The sequence below is a fragment of the Pleurodeles waltl genome, chromosome 3_1 (genome assembly GCF_031143425.1).
Source record: "Pleurodeles waltl isolate 20211129_DDA chromosome 3_1, aPleWal1.hap1.20221129, whole genome shotgun sequence".
NCBI lineage: Eukaryota > Metazoa > Chordata > Amphibia > Caudata > Salamandridae > Pleurodeles > Pleurodeles waltl.
Window position 1 is genome coordinate 426,092,912 of NC_090440.1, and position 26,697 is coordinate 426,119,608.

Genomic DNA, 26,697 nt, shown 5'->3' on the forward strand with positions numbered 1-26,697 from the left:
AAATCTGTGGTGAAGGAAACCATGTCAGCCACATTTTAAACATGCACTTTTTATTTTTCTAACATAGATTTCTCTTTTTAGGCTTTTTAATACACATTAATCATTGTGTTTTAGTTACTCATTTTTTATTAATAATGTTTGCTCTCTAACAATCCGCATTTACAGAGACCTTCGCCTTTCTGAAGAAACGGCACAGCTGGCATTGCCAAAGAGGCACATCACACGTTGGGACCACCCCAACAGGACCGGATCAATAAGTGCTTTTGTTTCCTTGGCTCGACTGCCACCTCCAAAATCTTGGCAAGGGCCCTGAGAGGTCCAACAGTTTGTCCTGACATCCGTGCTAGGCGCAGTTGATCCCTTGCTTTGGATCTCTGGGATATTTCTTTAGGAAACCATGATGGGATCTAGGTTGGGAGTATCAGTGACAGTACATGGACTGAATAGTCTGGGTCATTCAGGTTGCAGTTTTGCACAAACTTCTCTCTCACAACCTCTGTGCAAGTGAGCCCAGACATACCACGCTACCTTCAGACAGGGGGCCCATTCTGTCGAGCTCGGGTGGATGATGTCGTCTAGATCGAAATGCAGCATCTTGTTCAGGGACCCAGAAGCAATCTGAATTAAATGATAAGACTTTCTTTGACGTTTGGAAGTTGTAGGTCTTCCTGAGACTGGTTTGATCTGGATGAAAGAAAAGAGGAGTAATCAGCGTAAGGATTCATTATATGATAAGAGCCCAAAGGGCCAGGAACACTTGTTGCGCCGTACTAGTGGTCAAAAAAGACACATTTAGAAATCTTCTCCAGTACTTCAGTGTGTGGCCCTTTAGGTGTTTCCTTCTGAGGGGGAGCTACTGGTGGCTCAGAGCCCATCTCTCTTCTGCCATAGCACTTTAAAGGTTGAATAATGGGTTGGAGTGTTAGAATTAGTGCTCTATTCGCTATTTCTTGCACTGATTTAGCCAGTGCATACACCAGTCTTTGTGCTATGCTAGTCATAAGGGAGTTTACCATACTCCTCTTAAGAGTCATGCTCTCGAGGAAGTGAGCCATAATGGTGCAGGGCACCAGTTCAAAACTCTTGGCGAGATGTGGGTGGGCGAGCAGATTAATTTGAGATAACCGTGCCAGCAAAATAAAAGTGGAGGGAGCCATCTGCAACACATGGGCAGAGCCCTTAGTATGTTTATGCAGCCCACCAGCAGTAAGGGGAAGAGGAAATCAAGTAGTCGGTGCAGCAGGGACTTGAAACATGTTCCCAATTCGACTTAGAATTAAGCGCAGCTGTAGGTAGCACTCAGGCGTGGCGCTTGACATAGAAAGAGGACTAAGCCTCTCGTGCTCCAACATCTTATTTTCCCACTTTTGCTCCACGCCAGCTCCAGAAAGAGACAAGGGTCTCAAAACACATTCAGAGCAAAGCAAGCAAGACCATGTAATGGAAACAACATAATCTGTATATATATGCCACAAATCAGCCAGTGCATACAGTGTTAAGGGAAAACTCAGACTTCACTGACAATATATAAGGAAAACAGAGAACACTTATCTGTGGCTGTGCAGCAGCAAATAAATAGATCGGACTACAAGCACATCAGGTCTTATAGGGGCTAGCTTGTCCTGATTGGTGGGGCAGTACTGATACCAGAACAACGACTCATGGGATGTGTAATGTGATTGGCTGCTGTGTTTTCAATAGTAAAGAAAGAGAAGCATAGTCCAAAGCATTCGGTCCAGACATAGAATTGCAATTTTTCTGACTACACCCTCTCCTTTGTTATGAGTTTTCAGAAGTCCAGGTTAATTTTACAAATTAAAAATCAAATATTGGGGTACCCTAGAGTTACAAACTAATGTCCCCTCCACAGTTTAAACGCTCCGATCAATTTTGATTCAGAGCAGGAACCGATTCCAAGGGATCCTACCAGGAAAACAGTGCACTGCTACGCTCTGCATGGGGGACACTAGAGATTAAGGGCCACATGTAGCAAAGTCCGATATTGCGACTCGGAAAATGCGAGTCGGTGCGACTCGCAATTTCCGAGTCACAATATCGGATGCAGAACGTTGTCTCAGACACCGTCTGCGACTCGCTATGGGGTCGCAAAGACCCACCTCATGAATATTAATGAGGTGGGTCGCATTTTGCGACCCCATAGCGAGTCCCTGCACTCACAGGGATGGTGACCTACTGAAGTCAGCAGACCTCCATGTCTATGACTGCTTTTTAAATAAAGCAGTTTTTTTTTCATTTTTCAGCCCGTTTTCCTTAAAGGAAAACGAGTTGCAAAATGAAAAAAAAATACAAAACCATTTGGTTTCGTTTTTTCAGTGCCTGCTCTGAAAAAACCTTTTTGCCCACATTCACAAAGGGGAAGGGGTCCCATGGGGACCCCTTCCCTTTTGCGAATGAGTGCGACCGCATTCGCGGTCACAAAGCAATTCTTGCATTGCGATGCGAGTCGCAAATAGGAAGGGAACACCCCTTCCTATTTGCGAGTCGCATTCACAATTTGCGAGTCGGTAACTGACTCACAAATTGTGAATGAGCATCGCGTTAGGCTGTTTGCATGGCGCAAACTGCGATTTTCGCAGTTTGCACCATGCAAACGGCTTCCTACATCTGGCCCTAAATCTTCCTGTGTCAAGCTGTGCAATCATTTAGTGTGTGACAGCAGATCCTAGTGTGTGCAACCTACTCTGAATAGCTACTAGCCCCTTCCGAAGTTAATAAGGATTCCCTGAAATGAGTTTTGTAATCGGGGACGTAGCTCGGTCAGTTAGGAGGGGTGAGTGGGAGAGGCAGCCGAGCTTCAGATTTTCCCCAAAACAACGCCGGCATATAATGTTAAAAACTTTACACTGTAGGCATGACTGCATGAAAGTGGACTAAGAAGCAGTGAAAAGGGAGATGAAATACAGATTGCTAGGAGTATTAAGTAAGAGAAAACACAATATTTTGTTACATGTTTGAAGACATTCAAAACAGAGAGAGGGAGTGCGTGAATGCTTTTTTGTCTGCGTGCATGTAAAATTTCCTGTTGAAATAGAAGCGACATATCATGCCCACTGAAAACCACCTCTTCCCAACTATTTACCAGAAAACACATTTATTAGAGGGGTTTAACACTCCAAACACCCCCACCAAAAGCTACGCCCCTCTTCTGTAATGAGAAGTAGACCGTGCTCCAGCAGAAGAGCAAACTAAAATCAATGTGTATTGTCGGTCGCAAGGACTAACTCGCGGTTCCGGGTCGGTGCGGAGAAATCTCTTCCGGTTCGTTGTTGGACTGTATTTTTCCGGCAGACTGGGAACGTTCTTCTAAGTACTTCTATTTTTAGCCAATGGCAGGCTTTATGGGGCAGTAAAACCACCAAGCCCCTCCTAGTACGGTCGCCTGGCCCGCCAGTCACTGCAAAGCCGCTTTGGGATTGGCTCTGCTTGTACTCAGCATTTCAAGTGACTGACACAGTTGCGTAAAGTGGCGGTAATTCGAATTTCCGTATCTTCCATGCAGATGGCAGATTAGTCCCATAGTCTGAAGGCATCCTTGAGCCGGGTTTTGGTATGTTTATTGTAGAAGAGTAGGTAAGGCTGGCGAGGTTTACACGCAGAGATATTATTTCACGCAGTTCATTGTGTGTTTTTGCCTCGTTTTTAGGTTTGTCACTTTCACGAAAATTATTTGGATGTATAAAACATGGTAGTGGGGTCCGTAATATGCAAGCTCTGCCGAGTCAACAGAAGTGTGCACGAGGAATGAAGTTTACCTGTATCGCCATGTCAATGTGACTATACGACTTTTCATTAATGCCTGCTGTTAAAATTATATGTATGTATAACCGGTATTTCTATAGCGCGAACGTAGTTAAAAGACAGCGGAGCGCTGTATTATTGTTAAACTCCACGAGTAATAGAAAATGAAGCGGAGTTGTGGACTATTAATGCATTGTGATTTAGTGTTCTTTAAAGAGGGCAGCCTTAAACTATTTCCTAAATTGGGGCAGTGTTGGAACGCCCCTGATGGATATGGGAATGTTGTTCCAGATCCTGGGTGAAAAGACATTTTGTGGTCTTCGTTTTTTTTTTTTTACACTTCTTAGTCTGCAGTCTGATGTCCTGGGATGGTGACCTTGTTTATGTGGGTCATTGGGGCCCTAGGAAACTCACAATACAAAAGCTTACCAAAATATTTGGTGATTTGGGGGCAGTTTAGCTCGAGATAAGTTAAAAACAGCATTTCAAAAATATAGTCAATAGGAAATGAAAGATTAAAAAAAGAGCAGGAGATTGGTAATTCAGAAAAACCACAAAGGTTTATTACAAAATTCAAAGGTAAAATACAGAAGGAATGAAAGGAAGATGCAACATACTTACATAGAAGTCAGTTGCCATGAAGGCCACTAAATGCAACAGTAGAAAATAACAGACAACATCAGAGATACTAAGTCTCCGATATGCAGCTAAAATCAGTAAGAAATCGGACAGTATCCCTAGATTCAGGAAAGGTCCAAAAAGAGTTATGTCTCACCCCCAAATTCAAGGGTTTACATTTAGTTTTCTTACATTTAAATTAGACAAACTGCAAAGTCAGCATGGTGTGATCATTGTTCCAAAAATCACAATTTTACATTAGTAAATATCACATAATCCACCCACTTAAGAACTTACCCACTAAAATTGATTCACCAGAAGGAGTGTCGTCTGGAGGTGTAAGAACAAACTAGTAACTTAAACAACAGAAAACCACTATGAAGTAATGCAGCAGTGTGTAATTGGAAAGACATTCTAGTTGGCACTTTAGGATCAGTGTCGTTCAGAAATAAGTCACACTTTGCACGTAATGTCAAATGATAATTATAAACACAGATTGAACATTATGACAGGGCATTAATTTTGAACAATATGGCACAAGGCCAGCTGAATTAACTCCAGATCAATTTATACATGTGTAAGTCAAGTGCACAGTGATTAATATGAAAGTACATTTTAGTTAAAGACAAAAGTCTGACATCTGCAAGATAAGTGAGGATGTTGGTTTAGTTGGCTTTGTAAGTGATACCGCTGGTTTTGAAGATTGTGCAGGCTAGAAAGGGGAGCCAGTGGAGTTTCATCAAGGTTGGGGTGATATGATCATATTTCGTCAGGCCCTGGATGAGATGTGCTGTGGCATGCAGGATTCTCCGAAGGGGAGACAGTGTGGCGTCTGAGAAGCCATGGAGTAGGGCATTCCCACCGTCCACATGCAAGACAAAAGGGCTTGAACAGCAGTTCGAAAATCACATTTTGAAAGAAATGGTTAGACTTTCTTTAGAAGACAGAGCTGGTACCAGGCTGTATTTTATTTCAGTGTGTCCCTGAAGAGAGAAATTGGTGTCCAAGGTGAATCCAAGTGATTTAGCATTCAGTGAGAGTTGGGATTCAAAGCGGGCAAGGTTCATGTCATTGAGTCAAATGTGTACTGTATCTTGTTTGTTGTTCTTGGCAAATAAGAATTCTGCCTTTGTTGGGTTGGGCTTCAGGTAGGTGTTGGGCATCGGGTCTGGAAGATGTTCAAGCAGTGTTTGAGGCATTGGATGTCTGAAACAGAGGAGACTTCCAAGTAGGGTTGTGTATCATTGGCATATCGGTGAATCGTAATGCTTTATCTGTGAGTAAACCACCAGGCAGCTCTATGTAAAGGTTTAAGATGATAGGACATAGTATGGAACCCTGGGGGACTCCACACATGACATGGATCTTTTGTGACATGGAGGTCCCAATGTGAACAAATTGGTGTCTGTTGAAAAGGTAGGAGGAGAACCAGTGGAAGACATTTCCGGTTAATCCCATTGGGTACTCGAAGGTGTGATTGTCGATTGTGTTTAAGGCAGCTGAGAGGTCTAGTAATATCAGGAGGCAGGTAACATCATCATCTGGGGTCAGGAGGGTGTCGTCAAAGATGTGTAAGATGGCTTTCTCTGTGCTGTAGTATGATCTGAAGCCAAGCCAGACTGATAGTTCTGCAGCAGGTAGTTAGCACTGGTGTGATTGTGGAGTTTAACATAGACTGCTTTTTGAATGATTTTGTAGATGAATGATAGGTGAATGATGGGCCGGTAGTTGGCGAGGTCATCAGGGTCTAGGTAGATTTTTTTTATTTTTTTTAAAGAGTAGGAGGATATGGCCAGTGTTGAGTGAGGGAGGCATTGACAATGGTAAGTAGGGGTAAGAGAGTATCCCTAGGGAGAGCTTTGACAAAGGATAATGGTAAGACATTCTTTTCATAAGAAGTGGCTTTAAAGGAGTTGAGCACATCAACCAGATCTGGAAGAGATAGGGCTTTGAAGGCTGTCCAGTGCAGGATTTTATGGGAAACAATGAGTGTAAGAAATGAAGCAGGCTTGGTATTGTTGATGTGCTGTCGAGTCTTTGGTATTTTTTCACTGGAGAAGAGATTGATGGGGGGGCGTGGCCTGCAGCCTATGAATATGGCTGCCTAACCAGGGAACTCCAGTCCCCAGCTCGTATTATCCGTCTGTTGGAAAATGGGTTATTGGTAAGGGCAGGTAGGTACCTACACTTAGCAATAGGCCACTAACCTTCACTTAGATCCAGTTAGGTCTCAGCAAATTGAACCCAGCTCAACCCTTGGTAGCTTGACAACGAGCGACAAGGCTTAACTTAGGTGACAGAGTGTAAAGCATTCAAATATCACAAAACAGTGATTAAATAAAATACAGGAAACAGTTTAAAAATCCAAAACCAATTTATAAAAATAGATTATATTTTTTATCTTTAAAATGACACAAAAACAAATAAAATCCAATAAGGGGAACCAGAGATAAGAATTTGTAAAGAATTATTGTTTTTTTTTTTAGCGCCTAGAAACAAAAAGCGCCAATCGGGTCATCTAGTTGCATCTCGACCGGGGCAAAGTCAAAGTTTAAGGCCGACCGCGATGGAGCCCGGCTTGGCTACAGGCTGCAGGAGGCCTCGGTCAAAAGTTTACCTTCACACTTAGTCGTTTTTCTGAAGATTTTCTTCAGCGGACAAACCTGCCAGTCCAGTCCGACCTCCTGGAACTCTTCTCCGGATACGCGTCGCAGGGAATCCTCGGTGGAGATTTTTACCTTCGGACGTAGTCACTTTCTCGAGGTGAAAATCCTTTGACCGGGGTAAACCTGGATCTTGATCCGACGTCCTTGGAGCCCTCCTCGGATACGCTGGCTGGGCGGTCCCGGTCAGCTTTGTATGTTCGGACTTAGTCTCTTTTTTGGAGATTTTCTTCACCGGGACGAACCTGCAAATCAGGCCGGGTCGCGGTTGAGGCAAGCCGGCTAGAGTTGCCGCGGCGGGTCGGTCCCTTTATGGAGCTTTTTTTTTTCAAAAGTTCTCCAAACTTCTGGATCTTTTCCCAGATGTTCCTTTAAGGTTCTTTTGGGGTCCACAGCTCACCCCAGGGGGCCCAGAAGCTCTGAGATGATCCTTGGGGGTGTGGACTACAACTCCCTGAATAAACCTGGCGCAAACTCCTTTTTGGGCAGTGGTCAGCTGGTTGATTTCTTCAGGAGTTGGTGCAGGGGACTCTAGTTAGCAATTTTACACCTGTAGCAAACAGGGAGTCCCTCCTTGAACCAGTTGAAGCCAGGCAAAGTCCTTCTTGTGGTGAAGCCCAAGTGTGCAGCTGGTGCAGTCCTTCAGAGTGCAGGTTCCAGGTGCAGGCCAGGGGTCCAGCACGCAGTCCTTCTTCTCCTTTGGTTCTTCCTTGTTGGAATCTGATGGGGATCTGAGGTATGGGTGCAGTTCTGCCAGTTGTATCCTTGCTCCTGGGTGAAAAACAGGGGGGGTCCTGATTCTCCAATCAGGTGCAGGGTCCTTCCCCCTGTGATGACCACTTCCTGGGAAGTATGGCAAAAATCAATCCCAGGAGCCAACATTCTTCAAAAATCCATCATGGCTGAAAATGATTTTTGGAGGTTACATCTGGCTGAGCCCACCCACTGGTGTGGCTAAAAATCATAAACACACCCCTCTCCTGCCCTCTCCTAATCTAATCAAGGGGGCACCTAGTTGTCTGGGTTTGCAAGATGTGGGGGTGTTGCTGGGTTGCTCCAAATGTCCTTCTCTGCCTTTGAAGACCAATTTGGCAGCCCTCCCCCTTCCTGCCTCACAATAAGCTGAGGGGAGATTCCCTCCCACAGGCACATCTCTTTGTGTGAAGCCAGGCCACTTCACACCTCATCAAGGCAGCCTGACCAGGGGCTGGCCAATCAGAGCACAGCAGCAAAAACAATGCAGGGCTGAAATTGGCAACTTTTCAGGTAAAGTTTAAAACTCTTTACCTGAAAAAGTTATATTAAATCCCACAACTAAAAGTTGTGGGATTTATTATAACAATTAATTTAATACCAAACTCTTTGTATCTGTCATTTAAGGGGACTTTTATAATTAAAATAAAGTCCCCCCTTTCTAGCCTATGAAGGCCATTCACTACAATGAGGGAAAAATGAATTTGGCTGTTTTTACCTCACCAGGGCTTATAAAACTACTTTAATAAGGTCCCTGCTTATAGTTACATGGTATAGGTAAAAATAAGGTAGTTTAAGACTTTGGAACTACTTTTAATTCCAAAGTCGAATTTGCATATAACATTAATTTAAAAGCAGCCAGCAAGGCAGGCCTGCCTTTAAAATGACAATGGGCACCTCAGCAGTGCACCACCTATGCTGTGGTCCCTAAACCTACATGTCCTACCATATACTAGGGACTTATAGGTAGGTTAACTTAGCCAATTATAATTAGCCTAATTTGCGTATCAACTTTACACAGAGCACTGGCCCTTGGACTGGTAAGCAGTACCCAGGGCCAAGCCAAGAGTCAGTAACCCCCAGTACCTGTCCAAAAAGTGTGGCGGTGACCAGGGAAAAAAGGAGGACTTTCCTACACCATCTCAATCACTTCTGTCCTGGGACAGCAGGTTGACCTAAATGTCCTAAGGAGCCTGTGGGGATAGCTCTCATCATCTTGGCATTGTTTTTTGTAGTGCAAAATAACTCTTGAGGCAGTCAGACCTTGTGATCTGTGGCCTACCCTTGAGGCCAGACTGAGACTGCCATGGGAGCCAGAGACATGCAACTGGCCGACAGTCGCCGAAGACCATAAGCCACCTCCTGTAAAGGGTCGACCGCGTTGTTGCTGGCGGAGTTGGGTTGTGAGACCGGGCCGGTCTGCCTGGTGGGGTGAATGATGACTTCTTCAGGGAGGCTTCCCTGTGTGGTTCTCTTTGGTGCGAGCCAGAGGATTGGCCTTGTGGCACCCCTTGATGTCTGGAGTTTTAGGTGGCCATTGGGGGTGTTTGCAGGGCGCAAATGTATGCCAGGGTGGGGGCAGCAGGGACCAACTGGACTGTTGCCCTGTTCAGGGGTACAGCAGGTCAGATCTCTGGCTAGATCCTCTCCGTGCTGGCCAGGGCGGTACCTTGGGGTGCCCCTGCGGCTCCCTTAGCAGTGCGGACCACGAGGGCTGAGGCGTTTAAACGTGCCGTTCACCATAGTGCGGAGAGCAGGGGCCCCAGTGCATGGCTGATACGTAGGACCTGTTGCTGACTATTTCGATACTGCGAAAGGAGTCTCCTGAATCCTAGCTGCCTGCATTGTCATTTAGGGATCCATAGTGGCACTTCACTCTGAAGTAGTTGGACAACACTCCTCACGTAGTACCTTTGCGACTCTGTATTAGACAACGCCACTATTGATGGAGTATCGCTCTCCTAGCTGAATTCACTGGTCTGTGCTGGCACCCTTTAAGGAAAGAGCAGATACCTGAAACATGGCCCTGAGTTAACCAAGGCAGACTGTCGCGAAGGGGAGGTCTGGACAGTGCAAGGACCCGGTATCTCCTTGCTGCTTTTACATCCCTGTACTCCTGTTGTTACGGAGTGATTGAGTTTGGGGTCATATTACCTTAATTCCTGGTGGCATTGGTACTTGCATTATCGCTAGGTGGGTGTAGGTGCCTACTGCCCTCTGAAACATATACTGACATTTACTTTCACTATTCGGTTAACTGTGAAAACCAAAGATCTGCACTCAGGGTAACACAGCAATTACTATCGCCCCCCCCCCGGTTGGTTTGTTTCGAGTGGTCTGACAACACTGTTCAAGACGATGCAGCTTTCTTGTGGGTCTCTTCAGCATGGGGAAAGTGGATCCTAAGCAGCCCAAACTGGGCTTTGAGCCTTGTAAAGATACAAAGCACAAAGCAGGTGAAGCAGAAACCCTTCCAGCGACTCCGAAAACCCTTTCTCCTGAGCCGGACATTCATGCACTATCACTCCAGTTGAGTGCTAGTCTACAGGGCATAGATTTCATAATTTGACTGGGCAGCTCGTCCGGTTGGAGGCCCGGCCTATCAAGCAGGAAACAAGGGCTTAATATAGCTGCAAAGAATGAAGACTTAGAAGCCTAATCTTGGCGAAACAACCTGTGTACAAATTGTTTGTAGCGCAGCCGTTATGCAAATTATTTAGTGCTGACTCATTTTCCAAATGCTTTGCGATAGAGCGTGCTCATCACTCTCTTGGGCCCTCCCCGTTCCCGGGTGCATTGCGGCTCCTATCATTTACATGCTCCTCAACTACCAGGACCACACTCACTTATCAAGGTTCCAAAGTTTCTACTTCACCTGACTTTACCACCTGGGAGCAGGAGGCCCGGCGAGCATTCCGTGAAGTCAAACTCCTCCTTCGCGAGCACAGTGAACCCTATCTCATGTTGTTCCCTTCTAGGCTCTGATGTCTGCAAAACGAAAAAACGACTATCTTCAGTTCCTCCAATAGAGGCTGTATGCAGTGTCAAGACTGCCTTTGATCCACACACCAGACGTTGCTGCAATACCAAGTAATCCATGCCTGGCACCGACACCAATCTGTCAGACATAATGGGTTCAGATCCTTAAATAGCACTTAGACTTTCGACTCAATGACTATCATTTAACCATGTAGCTGGTGGTGTGTTGGTATTCTGGATTTCTGCTCCTTTGACCCATGGACTCTAGTCAGGCCCATGTAACGTAGCTCAGACTGGTGCCGTTTGCTGCTCCCTGATTGCTATCTATTGTGATGCCTCCTTGTTAAATAGGGTGCCATGCTGATGCTTCAGCCAATATCCTGCATATTGCAGGACTCTGTAATTAACTATGCCAGCTGTCCTTAATTGTTATTTTCTTTCTTGGGTGGGCTGGTAGACTAATGACCCCCTGTAGGAAGCTGGCCTGGTGTGTGGCTGAGTACCTATGGTATCACCACCTTATACCAGGTCCAGGTATTCCCTATTAGTGAGGTGTAGTCAGTGTAGGGAAGCCAGGCTCTCTAGAGGTAGCTGTGGATGAGCAGCCAAGGCTTATCTAGGAGACATGCAAAGCCCATTCAATACCACTGTAGTCACACAGCACTTATACACATGAAAGAAAACACAATGTTACGAAAATAAAGGCTCTTTATTACAGTAACACAATCACTAAAACACTAGTTAGGCAATACTCCAATAGGAGGTAAGTAAACACACTACATATGTACAGTAGTAATCCGAAATAGGCATAAAAGCAATAGAAAACAGTAGGTAATACTGAAGGCCTATGGGGAGACCAAACCATATACTAAGAAAGTTGTATGCGAAGGTCGGGTCCCCACCCAAGGAAGTGGAATCGGTAGAGAGGAACTAGGAAACCCCAAAGTTAAGTACCAAGGTGTCCTCCAGCGACCAGGAGAGAAGAGTTAAGTTACTGGTTCTCCCCAAACCAACCCAAAGGACTTCAGAAAAGTATTTTGCAAGACCCAGAAAAAGACTGCAAGAAACCAAAGGTGGATCCTGGAAGAGAAAGACCTGGAAAAGAAGGGGACCAAGCCCAGTTCACTTTGTAGTGTCTGGTCGTGACAGGAGCCACTACCCACCCGTTTGTGGATGCAGGAGTTGGTCGACTGTGAGATGAAGACCGTCAGCAATGCAGTACTGGAGCCGATGAAGAGTTCCTGAGTGATGCAGTCGGCGTCCCACGCCTGATGAAGGATTGCAGTTGATCTGTGGTGTGGGAAAACCACCAACAAGCCTTGGCAAAGGCAAATGTGGGGGTTTCGGTGCAAAAGTGGAGCTGCCGGGGGTCAGCAAGGTCCAAGGGGGGGCGACACTTAGCAGTTCAGAGAGTCCAAAGAAGAAAAGGCAGCCCCCACAGAAGACTCACAGGCAAGGAGCCTAGGAGTCGCAGAGAGGCCCACACAGCACACCTGAAGAGAGGTCCCACATTGCAGGAGAAGCACACAGAGGGCTGTGCGTCGCAGGGAAGAGTGCTGGGGGCTTGGGCTACACGGAGGCTGAAGATCCCTTGGAGGAGATGCCAACAAGCCTTGGTAGCTGCAAGAGACCTGGTGCACAGGGGTACTGTCCTGCATGGGAAGGCAAGGACCTACCTTCACCAAAATTGGGCTTCTGGCAGAGAGGACCAACGGGACCACTCCAGGCCACCACCCGTGATGCAGGATCCAGGCAGCTCAGGATGAGCGGAAATCCACGCAGCCAGTTGTCGTTGCAATTGGTGCCTGCAGACGCAGGGAAGTGATTCCTTCACTCCAAGGAAGATTCCTTCTTGCTTCTTGTGCAGACTGAAGACTTGCCGCCCGGAGAGGATGTACAGCTGGGGAAATGTTGCAGTTGCTGGAAGAAGCCGGAGAAACAATGTTGCAGGGCAAAGTCGTCGTGGTTGCTGCAGATTGTAGGCTCCTCTGGGGTCCAATTGCGGTTCCAGTGGCCAGAAGTCGAAGTAAACGTTGTAGAGGATTCCTGCTGGAGTCTTGCAGGTCGAATCTGAGGACCCACCCAAGAGGTAGACCCTAAATAGCCCTGGAAGGGGGATTGGTCACCTAGCCAGGTGACCACCTAACAGGAGGGGGCTCTGACGTCACCTGCCTGACTTGGACACTCAGATGTTCCCAGAGGCCTCTGCCCACCTTCAAGAATCAAGGGGCCATCCGGAGGAGCTCTGGGCACCACCCCTGAGGTGGTGATGGACAGGGGAGTGTCCATTTTCAGACCAGTGCAGACTAGTTTATGCAAGGAGGGCACCAAATGTGTCCTTCAAAGCATACCAGCGGCTTTGCGAGGCTACCCCTCTCAAGCCATGTAACACCTATTTCCAAAGTGAGGGGGTGTTACCCCCATCTCCCAAAGGAAATCCTTTGTTCTGCCTTCCTGGTCTTGAGCTGGTCAAGCAGGAGGGCAGAAACCCGTCAGAGGGGAGAAAGAAGCGTGGGCTGCCCAGAAAACCCCAGAAAGCTGGTAGGAGCAATGCTGGGGTCCTCTAAGGAGCCCCCCGAGTGCATGGAATCATACACCCAATACTGGCAACAGTTGATACCAAACATGCCCAGTTTCAGAGTTATCATTATGTAGTTGGACATAGGTAGTGACCTATGTCCAGTACACGCATAAAATGGCACCCCCACACTCATGAAGTCCAGGAAAATGGAGCTGGAGTTTGTGGGGGCACCTCTGTTTATGCAGGCGTGCCTTCACACCCTGGTACCTGCACCCTGCCCCCTGGGCTAGGAGGGCCTGCCATAGCGGAGACTTATAGGTGACCTGGTGCAGTGACCTGAAGTGAAAGGGTGCATTCACCTTTTCACGCAGGCTGCAATGGCAGGCCTGCAGACGCATTTTACATGGGCTCCCATGGGTGGCATAATACATGCTGCAGCCCATGGGGAACCCCTGGTGCCCCAATGCCCTGTGTACCTGGGTCACATATACTAGGGACTTATAAGGGGGCACCAGTATACCAAATGTGGGGTGTTTATGGTCCAAACAACCAAGTTTAAAGGGAGAGAGCAGAGTCACTGGGGTCCTGGTTAGCAGGATCCCGGTGAACACAGTCAAAACATACTGACAACAGGCAAAAAGTGGGGGACACCATGCTAAAAAGAGGGTACTTTCCTACAGGCCCTCCGTGGTGGATTGTGCAGTGATTCTGGTTCTTTTTGACAAATAATAATTGTCTTCACTTTTGTGTTCTTGCATTCCAAGAGCTGTTATTATTGTTAGTGTATTCACTGGTGGTAGAAGTGATTAGTGGAGTTAGCGAGGGATGGGGTGAGGCAGGGGGGATTTCTGGTTGTTTTTTTGTTTTATTTTCATTTAATTAGTTCAGTGTTTTTGTCAGTTGACTCCTGATATACCTTTTTCCTCACCGTCTGCCTGAAAGATTGTGTGGGAGTGGAGAGTGCTCTATCAAGCCCCCCTGGAAATTTGGATCATATGGGCTTCTCCATGCATTATATTTTACGCCTCGTCATGCCGCCAGTTCCCGCTAAGACTGCTTGTGGTCAATCTTATCACCTGGAACATATGAGGGCTAAGTGATCCACGCAGCTTATCTAATGCAACATGACATTCATATTGCCCTACTACAAGAGAGACACCTTAACCCCCAGACCCAAGCCTCCTTTGCCGGCAACTAGGCTGCCCATAGATTATATTCAAGTTACTCAACATATACCGGGGGTAGTATTGCTAGTGAGAAGGGGACTCCCAGCGGATATCTTGGTGGAGATCTCAGATCCACAAGGCAGATATGTCATCTTGTAGCTGATAATTTATGGGAAACACTTTACCATTATAAATATCTAGGGACCTAATGTAGATGATCCATAATTCGTCGGGACTGTCTGAAAGCACTGCTAGGGTTTATCTCCTGGCAGCATTATCTGGGGTGGAGATTTTGACCTTGTTCTGGATCACACAGTAGACTGTTTTAACCCTGAGATCCACACTCATTGATTTGTGGCCAGCGTGCTCCGAGATCTTATGCTGGTGAATAACCTACTGGACTTTTGGAGGATCTGTCACCTTGTGCTCCTGGAGGGTACACATCTTTCAACAGTCCATGAATCCTGGGTGTGACTAGATTACTGGTTGGGCACTCCAGACATCTGCAGTTGGATTACGCATGTCGAGCATCTGCCTATAACCTTATTGGATCACTCCTCAGTCGTCCTTAATTTGTATTTCCCAGCCTTCAAGCATGCCACCTTCGCATGTGTCCTCTCCCCTCAGGCACTGTTGGATCTTGTGTTCTGCCTGAATATTCAACAAGACATAGCCATTTTTTTTTAAGAACAGCAAGGGCTTGGTAGATTAAGTGGGCACAAAATAGGAAGCTTTTGAAAGCATTCATCCGAGGGTTGTGCATCTCCAAACAGTTCTCTGTCCGTAAAGGTCTTTGGTGTTAGCTGGAGCTACTAGAGCACTGCCTGTGCCTCCTAGCGCATAACATAGGCTGCCTACCAACTGAGTCTAGTGGCAGACCTTCTGAAAACCCTGGCGGAATACAGTGAACTGGCAGACAGAGAGTGTAAACACTCATGCAGATGTGACACTGTGCGCATATATGACGAAGGGGATAGACCTGGCCACACACTGGCCCGAGTGGTGCGACGGTGGAATGGTCCTCCCCTTGTTACTCAAATGAACCGTGATGATGACACAATTGTCTTTGATGCAGAGGATGTTAGGAGAGAATTTGCTGCATATTATGCATAGTTATACTTTTCCCATTGTATGCGCACTGCAGTGGCCTATACAGCCTAACTTAGCCAGCTCACCTGAGCTTGGCTGGATGGGCCTCGCAGAACCTTTCTGGCTGAGCCTATGAAACTTGATAAGATTAGAGCCGCCATCAGCAGGTTACATACCTGTAAAACCCCAGGAGGTGATGGCCTCCCATCTGAAGTCTACGAGAAAGCTTTGAGTTCTGGCATTTTGGCCCATTCTGTTTGAGAAAGTATTCTAATAACACTTTTAAAACCCAACAAACCCCCAGAGTCTCCAGACTCTTATTGTCCCCTTTTCCTGATAAATACTGACACTAAAATCCTGGCGAAAGAGTTAGCCTATGGATTAATCCTATTACTTCCCAACTTAATATTGCCTGACCAGGTTGGTTTGATCCCTAACTGCTCTACTTCTCACAACTTGAGGACTCTACATGGCCTTTTGCATCAACTGGGACCGGACAAGGAGGCAATGGCGTCTTTCTGGACGCCACTAAAGGATTTGTTTCTCTTGAATGGCCCTTTCACTTTTCAATTGTGCGTACAGTTGGGATCCTGGATCCTTCTCAACGGCTGATTCACCTGCTTTACATAGCCCCTTTCACTCATTCGGGTTAACGGACTGTTGTCATATCCTATCCCAGTCGGTAGGGGTACCCATCAGGGCTGTCCACTGTCGCCTCTCCTCTATGCAATAGCAACTGAGCAATTAGCATTGGTGGTTTGCCAACTCCAAAGACAAAGGGGGTTGGCGTTCTCGCTCCACAATATTATCATCTCCCTTAATGCAGACATCACTGTACCTTAGCAACCCAGGGGAAAAATTGGATCCGGTTACTCATGAGTTTTTCTTATTTAGGGTGCTATCGGACGTTGCAAATATAATTGGACTAAATTGTTTTTATTCCCACTTACCCGAGTCACTATTGTGTGCCCTTTATTGCGGCCCCTGTCTTGGGTTACAGATACTTCAGAATACTTGTGGATTCACATGAGCACTAGTAAACCAATACTTGAAAATTATGGAGTGGTGCTTTCTAATTTGGAATACCAGGTTTGTGGATGAGTCAAGCTTCCTCTCTCTCTCTAACGGGGCGTATAGCTATAATGAAGACGATCGTCCACTAGCAACTGCTGTATTTGTTTCTGAATATATCTATTTCCCCTCCTTGCAGTTGTATCCCTACTATCCGATCCTTGATGGTGTACCTGGCCTGGGCCGGAGGCCAGCCCCGCCTTCAATGGGAACATATGTATGATCAGGTTCATCCCCTTTCGCTCTCAACATTGATTAGGCAGTCTCTGCAACAGTCTTTGAGTGACATAAATATGAGTGCCTTTATGCAACAGGCTTGGTTCCGGATACAGGCTAGGCTGAGCCATGAAACGCTGTACTCCCCAAAGCAGCTTATTATCAGTTCCACGCTACATCAAATATTACAAGAGCAAATGGCAGCCCAGTGGATGATCCGATTGGGGGTGGGTGACTAAGATGTGTCACCTGTTTTCCTGATGGCCATTTCTGTGACAAATTAAACATCAGCACTAATGACCCGTTGGATACATTTGATTAATTTACCTTCTTTCGCATACATGTGAAACATCAGGACTCCTTTCCTGAGTTTCCTGATGCCCCAGCCGAGGGTAACACTTTCACCCTTCTTCCCACGGTGTCCTCACCCAAGCGCCGCCTCTCTCGTCTCTACTCCGCTGTAGTCTGAGACACCCAGAAGTGCCCAGAGGGCTTGGCTATGATTAAATGAAATTATTATTTATATAGCACAACTGCTACCTGAGGGCGCTAGGCTCTGCTTGCTATAGAATAAGAGCTAAAGCCCACAGTGTTAGCAGAGGTCAAGAAGTCATAGATTAAAGAACCGTGTTTTCAGGCCCTTTCTGAAGGCATTAAGGTTTGAGCTGGCCTTAAGGAAAAGGGACATAGAGTTTCATTATTTTGCTGTACCATAGACAAAACCTCTGCCTTCCCAATTAATTTTTGTATTATTATTTTTTATTTTGGGAACACCATTACAAGCTGAAGAACAGAGCAACTTTCTGGATGGATGGTACCTCGTAAATTTGTGTTTCAGGTATTCTGGCTCAATACCATTTAGAGCGATAAAAGTGATACAGAGGGTCTTAAAAATTAACCGCTTGCGTATCGGCATCCAGTGAAGTTTGGTTAGGGCGCTCAAGACTGAATGATATGTAGGTATTCTGAGCACCAAACGTGCAGCAGCATTTTGCAAAACCTGTAACCTATTTAAAAGTTCCTGCTGCAAGTTGATATATAGTGCATTGCAATAATCTACCTTCGAGAGCACAAGGGCAGTAACCACCAAATTTTCCTTAACTTTTTTAGGCGGAAAAAAGATGAGACGGTCAACACATTAATGTGTTACTCAAAAGTCAGTTTATCAAAGAAAACACTAAGATTTTTAGCTTTGGATACTAGGATAGGCAGAGCACCTAATTCTTGTGGCCACCAAACAGGGGACCAAAAGGAAGTATTTTTGCCCAATAATAGTACTTCAGTTTTTCCAGAATTAAGCTTTAAGCAATTATTGGGCATCCTGTTGTTGATAACCTGCATGCATCCAAGGAAGCTATTGGCTAAAATTTCTGGATTGCTAGACACCAAAACGATTATCTGAGTGTCATCTGCATAACTTACGATAGAGAAACCTGGCTGTTTAATAGATGTAATCAAAGGATTAATGTACAAACTAAACAGCGTGGAAGTCAAAGAAGAGACCTATGGAACGCCACATGGTAGTGTGAAAAAGTTAGAAGAAAAGTCATCCAGCGTCACAAATCGCACAGTCAGATTGAAATGATTTTAATAAGGCCAGAGCAGCATCTCTGCTGCCCGCAGAGTACAGTCTGTCTACCAGAGTCTTATGATTGACCGTATTGAATGCAAAATGATCAAGGCTGCATTCGATCCTGCATCAAGGATGGTTCTCAGTTCTTTTGAGGCCACTATTAGCATTGACTCAGTGCTATGTTCAGACCTAAAACTGAATGGAGCATGGCCCAACAGGCCATTGATCTCAAGCACTTTGACCAATTCCTTAAGAGGCCTTTCAATGATCTTAGCAGGAAAAGGAAGATGAGAGATTGCCTGAAAGTTGCTGGGATCTGAAGGGGACAAATTTGGTTACTTCAGTAAAGGAAGAATAGATGCTATGTTCCAGGCTTTAGGAAAATAGCTTTTACAGATCATATTATTAAATAAATAAATATCACTGCCAGTTGATTGGCCAGCACCTTAGGGGGCAGATGCATAATCCTAGTAGGGGCAAGGGCCCAATGGGGAACCTGATTTAATTGATAAGAGAAGGTCCTTGACTAGATCAGAAGATAAAAATGAGAATGATGGCGGGGACTGAGGAGACTCTATAGATTTTCTAAATCATCCTCCAATTTAGCGTGCTTAGATATAGAAGAAGCCGAAGTACTAGTTTCTGTGAAGCTTTTATAGATGTCTTCAACCTTAAATGAAAAGAATGATGCAATAGAATTGTACAATGCTTGGTTACTCATGGTTTTTGTCTCATTCAAGTTACTCACTGTCCCAAAAAGTTATTTAGTTGAATTTGGCGCCATTGTTATCTCACTAGTATAATATGCTGTTTTTTTCACCATTATCAGGGCTTTATATTCTTTGATTTTTATTTTATAAAGGTCTTTTTCCGAGCTGTCATACTTGAGCCTCCATCTATGCTCAGTTTGCCTACAAGCTTGCTTGCACTCTCTCACTTTATTTGAGAACCAGGGTTGTGATAACGAGGCTCTTTTATTAGTGATGTTTTTTTTTCTTGGGCTAGTTGTTTACGTTGAGGTCGCATAATCAAGGCCGGAGGTGGTGGTAGAGAAGGAGGTCTCCAAGGATTCTGCTAGCTCAATCGGATCTAGTTTATACCAGGGCGTGATCTTCTAGATAATGGCTTGGCTGTAGATTTAGAGAGGCAGACTGAGGTCGCAATTTCAAACATCATTGCATGATGGTCTAACCATGTGAGCAGTAACAGGTCTATAAACAACAGCAAAGTGTCGCCAGAAAAAATCCCATCCAGTCTATGACCCGTTGAGTGAGAATCAGTACTGACCAGCTGTTTTAGCCCTAGACTATTCATCAAATCTATAAGGGTTTCAGACTCTTTATCAAGATTATTTTCTAAGTGAAAATTAAAGTCACCTAGAATAGTATAGTTGGCAAAATCATCTCTAGTGTCCAGCCAATTACAGACTGACTCTATAAAAGGAGCCCTTGGGCCTGGAGGGTGATAAATCATGGCTGCATTGAACGAGGAGTTTTTGGTAAGAACAAGCTTAAAGGAGAGTAATTCACTATTTGAGGTACAACTGACCAGCATAAATGTAGCAGATAAGGTATTACGATACAAAATCGCAAGTCAGCGGCCTTTTTTGCCTATTCTATAATGCCTGTGAATTGCAAAACCATTGGGAAGGACTAATAGTAGGTCTAGGCCCGGGCTGTCATCTGCCCAAGTGTCAGTAAGAAAAACCAAATCCAGCTTTTGAGTCGGGAACAATTCACAAAATTCCGGCTCATTTTTAATCAGTGATTTGTCATAAGAGTGCCCTGTGAAGTAGTTATCTTTTAGTCTATAGTCGATGTTTTACGTGTCTCAGCTGCTACTACTGAGCTAACTTTGGAGTTTAAAAATATAACATCACAGCCTGTACATTTTTGTCTAATTTTAAGCATAGATGGATCAAATAAGTGGCATGAATTGTTATTACCCAAAGGGCAGAGCATCAGCAATGGCTCTCAATTATAACGGAGCACCATTGTAATAAAGGGAATAGCATGGGTGGGAAAATGGGCAGAGGGTCTGGCGCTGGATGAGATCTGGATGCGGAAGGGAGCAGATGGGCTCGCCCACTGCTTGCGTCTGCTGTGGATCCACATTTTGCTTCGGTTTTATGCAGTTCCCTGACCAGCAGACCAGGAGTGTAGACCTGCCAAAATGGCGGCAATCTATTGGCCCAGTGGAAGTGAGGCTAGTGTGGGCATACTCTTCCTGCATCAAACGGCTCAAGATGGCTGCGGACCGAAGAACACAAAGGCCCCGAATAGTGAGGTAAAATTACACAATTCTAAACCCAATAACGATGTGGCACAAATTAAAAAGGTATGGCCACTTTCATCAATAGCAGGTACCTATGCAGTGATGCACGTGTGGGCTGTACTTCAGGTTTATGCAGTTCCCTAACCAGCAGTTTGGGAGTCTAGACCGCCGACCTGCCAAAATGATAGGAGTCTGCTCTTGGAAAAACCCATGTCAGATAAGGATTGGGGACTGTGTGCAGCCAGATACAAACACTCCTGCCCTCCCCCCCATGGCAGACTCCGCATTATACATTTTCAGTTCTTGCATTAGACCTATTATACGCCTGATAAATTGTGCTAATATAAACTACTTGATCACAACAAATGTGCTAGATGTCATGATGGGGGGCTGATTTCATGCATCTTGTTTGATCCTATCTCCCATTACTAGCCTATTGACAGGCCATTTTGTCTTCCCTTGTGCAAATCATGTATCTATCTTTACCGGGGCTGGCACTACTCTGTCTCCCATCGAATATGCCAGATGATAATAACCGTCTACTAGCTGTGATGTTACTCTTTGCTAAACGTAGATTGGCCTGCTCTTGGTGCTGGGGATGAGTGCTCATTGTTTGAGAATGGTTACTAGATATGGCATTTTGTCAGGAACAGCTAACGGTATAGTATTCAATGCTCTCACCTTTTAGCAGACCCAAAGATATGTGGGGTTCGTTTCAAGACTACCTGATGATGCAGTCAGCGCCCATTCATCCCTTATGTCCCAAATGCATGTGTGATCCATTGACTTGATACCGGTTGCTACCATTGTTAATTGATTTGTTATTGTAATTCTTTCCCCCAACATGCACTAACTGATTTTGTCCTGTGCCTCTCCACGCTATGTAGCAAGATTTGTAATGCGAGTACTTTTTATTCCTCCTATAACACCCAATGAATTTGTAACTTCTAAATGTATCATATCCGAACATGTATCCATTTCTTCTTGTGGCACTGTTTTTAACTTTGAAAGCTATAAATAAACTAATAAAAAAGAGGTTGATGGAATTTCACTTTTCTGTGGAATGAGGAATAGGTGGGACCAGCAGGGGGTTGTTGCAGTGCTTGATTGTCTTGTTCTGCTTCTTTTGGTGGATTAATTGATGGTGATGGTATAGTACTTGGTTTTGGCTGATGTGATGAGCTGTCTGCCTGTTGCACAGAGGGACTTCAGTATTAAGAGATTTTCAGGAGTTCTGTTTTCTTTCACTTCTTTCTTGTCTGAGGATGGCTTGTTTATTGTCAGCAAGGTCTTAAGAATACCACTTGATTGTTGTAATTTGGGTGTGGATGTTCTCACAGCTTTCTAAAGAAATTGTTGAAGTTGTTCAGAAGAGTATTGACGTCAGACGTGGAGTTGATTGGGAGAGAGATGAGTTCAAGCATTAGGCTACCTATGGAGAAGTTTTTGAAGAATCTGAAGGTTTGTTCTTGTCTTTTGTGTTGATCCTGGTTTGTTGGTATTATGCTGATCAGGACGATAGATAGGGATGGCAAAGTGGTCCAGTGCAAGGGTTTGGATGGTTTGCATTGGATTGTTTATGATGTGAAAAAGAAAATGTCTGTGGGCTTTGGAGTGTGTTGACTGTGTGACATACTGTACCATGTTGAGTGTATCATTGCGGTTGAGGAGGGTTCAACTGGAACTGAATGTTACTTGCTTGCCTAGCATGCAGGACCAGAAGGACCGATAAAATAACAGCAAAGCCTCCTCCCTTCTATGTACACGGTCCACACAATGGATGCTGTAGCCAATAGTCTGTGGGAAGAAGAGCATCTGGATCTGCGAAAATATACTGGTGAACCATGTTTTTGTGATGAGGGCATCAAGCTCGCTCAAGGAGATACAGTCTGCAGTATGTAGCACTGCAGACACTCTAGTTCTGTAGATTGAGCGTTAATGAGCATAAGTTGGAATGTGTGTTATTTTGTTTGAGGTTGTTTAGTAGTTAGTGGGATGTGTAAGAGGTTGGGTCATTGTGTTGTGCAAATGCTGTGTGAGTGTCTGGGTTTTCTACAACTGGGTGTTATTGTGGGAATAGGCAGTATGGGATGCTGGGTAAGGCACATCATTATATCTTACTATAATTTTCACTTGAACAGGGCTTCTGACCCAAAGCCCTTCCAGACCCTACAAGGCCTAAACAGGCAATGTCTTTGTCTTTGCTTGCCTTTTGTTGGGGCCGCCCGGGCAATAAACACTGTCTGGTTTGCAGCCATGCATCTGATCCCTAATTGCTTATGTATGTTTATTTTGCTGAACTGTCTGATTCAAAGAATCCATTTCACACCTCAATTATTGCCATGTATGTGCCCTGTTGAGTTCAAAATTGATTGAACTAAAACAACCTTAAAATTACATGAATTATTTTGCATAAAACACAGCACACTCCATAGTGTAGTACCCCTCAATAACCCATAGAACGCCCATGTTATTCTTCTATATTACTATTTCTATTTCACACTGCTTGTATATTTAAGAAGTATTATTCAAACATGGATCCTCATAACCTCAAATGCACATCTTTATATGACAGTTGCCACACAATAAACTCTTTTAGGGAACAATATTACTTTTGCATACGCATGGTACTTTATCCTAATGAGATACCCATTCTGCAGACATTTCACCCTGGGGCAAACACTGACACACTTTCAACGCCTGTGTTTGCCCTGAGGTGATTGCTGTTTTTTTACGGGGTTTCCCCCACGTACATGTGCACTATTCCCCACCCAGCCCACAGGCATTTCACCACTTCCAACTGCAGGACTATTTAATAAGGAGCTTCAGTGCAGGCAGCAAAATGTCCATCAGCAAAAAATAAACAAAAGCGGCACAAAGTCCGCATACCACATTTTGCATATACATACTGAAAGAAGCCATGCTTTCTGTTTATTTAGTGACTCTGTCCCACTGTTTTAAAAAAGGTTTGAGGTTTTTATCACAATGCAATTTGGTTACCTTGTCACATGCAATACAACTGTTAGAGTTCAGGTATAACATGGTAATCCTTGAGTTCTAGACCAGTCAGTAACATGGGAAGGGTGTTGGATCCAGGTGCTATAACATTGAAGTGGACCCTTATCAGGACTTAGAGTTGGTGTGCTGATTGTGTGGGTCTAGGCTGTGACCTATGGGACTTGGAACTCAAGTGATTGGCCTTGTAGTATGTGTACCTCCAGAAAGGAAACTGGGGGGGGGTTAGGGGATTCACTATGCAGCAGCACGAGTGTGAGTGATGTGTAGTATGATAAAGAGGTCAGTAACTGGTGGGTGCTGGAGGTCAGTGACTGGGCAGTTACTGGCAGCGGGCTGTCTCCTGGCCGTTTGAGGTGGTGGCGTGTATGGGGCAGGACGCACGGTCGCTCCCAGGGCTAAGGGTTGGGGCAGGAATAGCGTATTGGGTGGTTCTTTGTCAGACCGTCATGGGGGGAGGGTTATCCTTTTGCACCAATTCTCAGAATTGTGTAAGCTTGGTGTCCCATGCCGCTGCTATGTGTCTTTCGCAGAGGCGTTACACATCCTTGTCATGTAGACTGGTGCTTTTCAGCCTCTCCCCAACTGAGGGGTGCCTTGTGCCAGAGTGTGAGCGCCAGCAACTGGGGTGCCCTCCAGTGCAGCATAAGGATCCGTCTGGCAAGTAGTAGGGCTAAGCTTGCGAAGCGAGCCAGTACCATGTGGTTCTTCCCTCGTTTGTAAATCACCAGGGCAGTCGCTGCCTATGTGTTCAGGTTAGGGACTTCACTGACTGCGGCAAGAGTATCCTGGATAACATGCCAGTAGTGCGTTAGGGTATGACACGACCAGAGTATGTGTTAGTCAGCAGTGTTGGACTGGCATCTAGGGCATGTGAGGGAAGCTGTTTGGAATATGCGATTTAGCTTGGGCGGTGTTAAATATGCCCTGTTTAGCACCATGTATTGTATGCTTTTAAATCTTGCATTTCGGGAGATACCTTGTGGGGATTCTAATGACATTTTTCAGTCTGAATTGTGTAGTGGACTCCCAATATCATCCTCCCATATCTGCCGGAGGGGTGTTAGAGAAACCCCTATGTGCTCTTGGATGTCCTTGGTCAGCTATATAATTAGGTGTCGTCTGGAGCCCATAGTGTACTCTGTGTGTATGACAGCATGGGAGTGTGTTTCCTCGTGAACTGTGTGCCACAAGAAGCAGCACTTTGCCGGTAGTTGGCAGTAAATAAGGAATTGACCAGGAGGGATATCGAAGTCGTTTTGCAGCTGGTTGAATGTTAGCAGATGTTGGTCTTGGAATAGATTTCCTATTGTATTATTGGATTTTTCGTGCTAGACGGTTAAGTCCTTAACAGTGAAGAACCCAAGGAATCTCAATAGGCCTCAAAGGGGAATCACAAGAGCATACAGCTGGACATTGCGTGTCAGTTGGAAAATCTGCGTTAGACATCTGCGTGATACCCAGACACGTAAAGACCACGAGCAATGCAGTTTAGCTGTGGGCAGCAGGAGCTGGCAGAGGATATCTAATGGCAAAATCCCATCTCTGGTGCTGGTTTCATATAAGTTAATGCCTGCCAACCAGTGAGATACCCACTGAGTTGGGCCACAAGTTAATACAATTTGAAGGAGGGCGCTCCCAACCTGCCTTGTCACACTAGTATTTGGAGTTTGCCGAGAGCTATTCGTGCCACTTGTCTTCCGAAATCAGCCCCCATAGCATAGGGTCCAGGTCTCAAAAGAATAGTGTGGGTGGGTGGACCATTACATTGAAGAAGTAGTATAATAGACTGGGGAGAATGACCGTTTTGGATAAGGCAATTTTGCCCATTATAGGCAAAGGTAGACGCTTCCAAAACTTAGTCTGGGTTTTGAGGGCTCTGAGCGCCCGCTTCAGGTTCCCCTTGTATAAGTTGTTCTGTGACTGGTATAGCTGGATTGCGAGATAGGGAACCTTTTCCCTTGCCCACTCAGCTGGGTGCCGCCTAGTCTGAGTTCTTGTGGTGGGTCATATTGGTAGAGGGGGGAGACATATGACGTTGTCTAGTTCACTCACCGGCCCGCCACCCCCTTGAAATCCTGAAGGGTTGCATATATCACCTCCGCACCAACACTGACGTTTCAAAGGTAGAAACTAGATTATCGGCGTATAGAAACACCGTCAGGGTCGTCCCATCTAACAGGATCCCTCATTGTTCTTCCGCCACCCAGCAACGGATGACTAAAGGTTCCATGGCGATGATGAAGAGGATAGGAGATAGAGGGCTACCTTGGCAGGTACCTTAGCCAACCTGGAAAGGAGCAGAGATTAGGCAGCCGAATGATACCCAAGAGGATGGGTCGGTGTACAGAGCCTTGTGTACGCTAGGAGATGCCAAGTTTGGCAAGGTAGACCCAAGACAGCATGTCGGATGCCTTTTCGAGGTCTAGTATCAAACTTGCGGCATGGGGGAATCACAACCATGCCTGGTCATCACATGGAAGAATCATCGAAGATTATTGGATGTTCTGCGATTGGGGACAAAACTGTTTTGATATGCATGTGTGAGGTTAGGTAGTATCTAGGGGTAGCAATCCGCCTGCATTTTATCTAGTATTTTCTAATCAGCTCCTAGAATGGCTGCTGGCCTGTATGAAGACAGGTGGATAGAGTTCCTACTGGGATTAAACAGAAAGAAGATGAGGGACTCTGTAAGAGACAGTGGGAACTTCTCATTGTCAAGGGCTTCATTATATATGTCAGCCAGTTTAGGTGCCAGGTGGACTAAAAAGAGATTGTAGTATTCCAGAGAGAGTCCGTGCATACCTGGCGTTTTATTCTTGGTTAACTCATGGATGGATTTTTTTCACCTCTGTCTCTGTGATGGTGGCATTGAGATCTTGCAGAGATGCTGGGGACGGGCGGTTCGTCAGGAGCGACACTGCCGTTGCTGGGTGCACAGTAGGGGTTGCCTGATAAAGACCAACGTAGTAGTTGTAAAATGCTTGAATTATAGCATGT

General features: G+C 45.4%; 1 protein-coding gene and 1 long non-coding RNA gene across 5 annotated transcripts in view; one reads left to right on the forward strand and one right to left on the reverse strand.

Moving 5' to 3' along the window:
- Positions 1–33: 33 nt before the first annotated feature.
- On the reverse strand, positions 34–3,225 carry LOC138284190 (uncharacterized). The gene is made up of 2 exons (XR_011201355.1): positions 3,101–3,225; positions 34–684 (listed from the first exon to the last, which is right to left on the reverse strand). It is a non-coding gene; the product is annotated as an uncharacterized lncRNA (long non-coding RNA).
- A 230-nt stretch (positions 3,226–3,455) lies between these two features.
- Positions 3,456–26,697, forward strand: part of FANCI (FA complementation group I) — a 714,639-nt gene continuing 691,397 nt past the window's right edge. The window contains exon 1 of one of the 4 annotated variants that reach the window (XM_069222692.1): positions 3,456–3,591. The gene's annotated coding sequence lies outside the window, so the exon portion shown is untranslated. Of the gene's footprint in view, positions 3,592–3,812; positions 3,836–26,697 lie in introns of those variants that run through there. The other 3 variants (XM_069222696.1, XM_069222693.1, XM_069222695.1) reach the window with 3 other exon arrangements.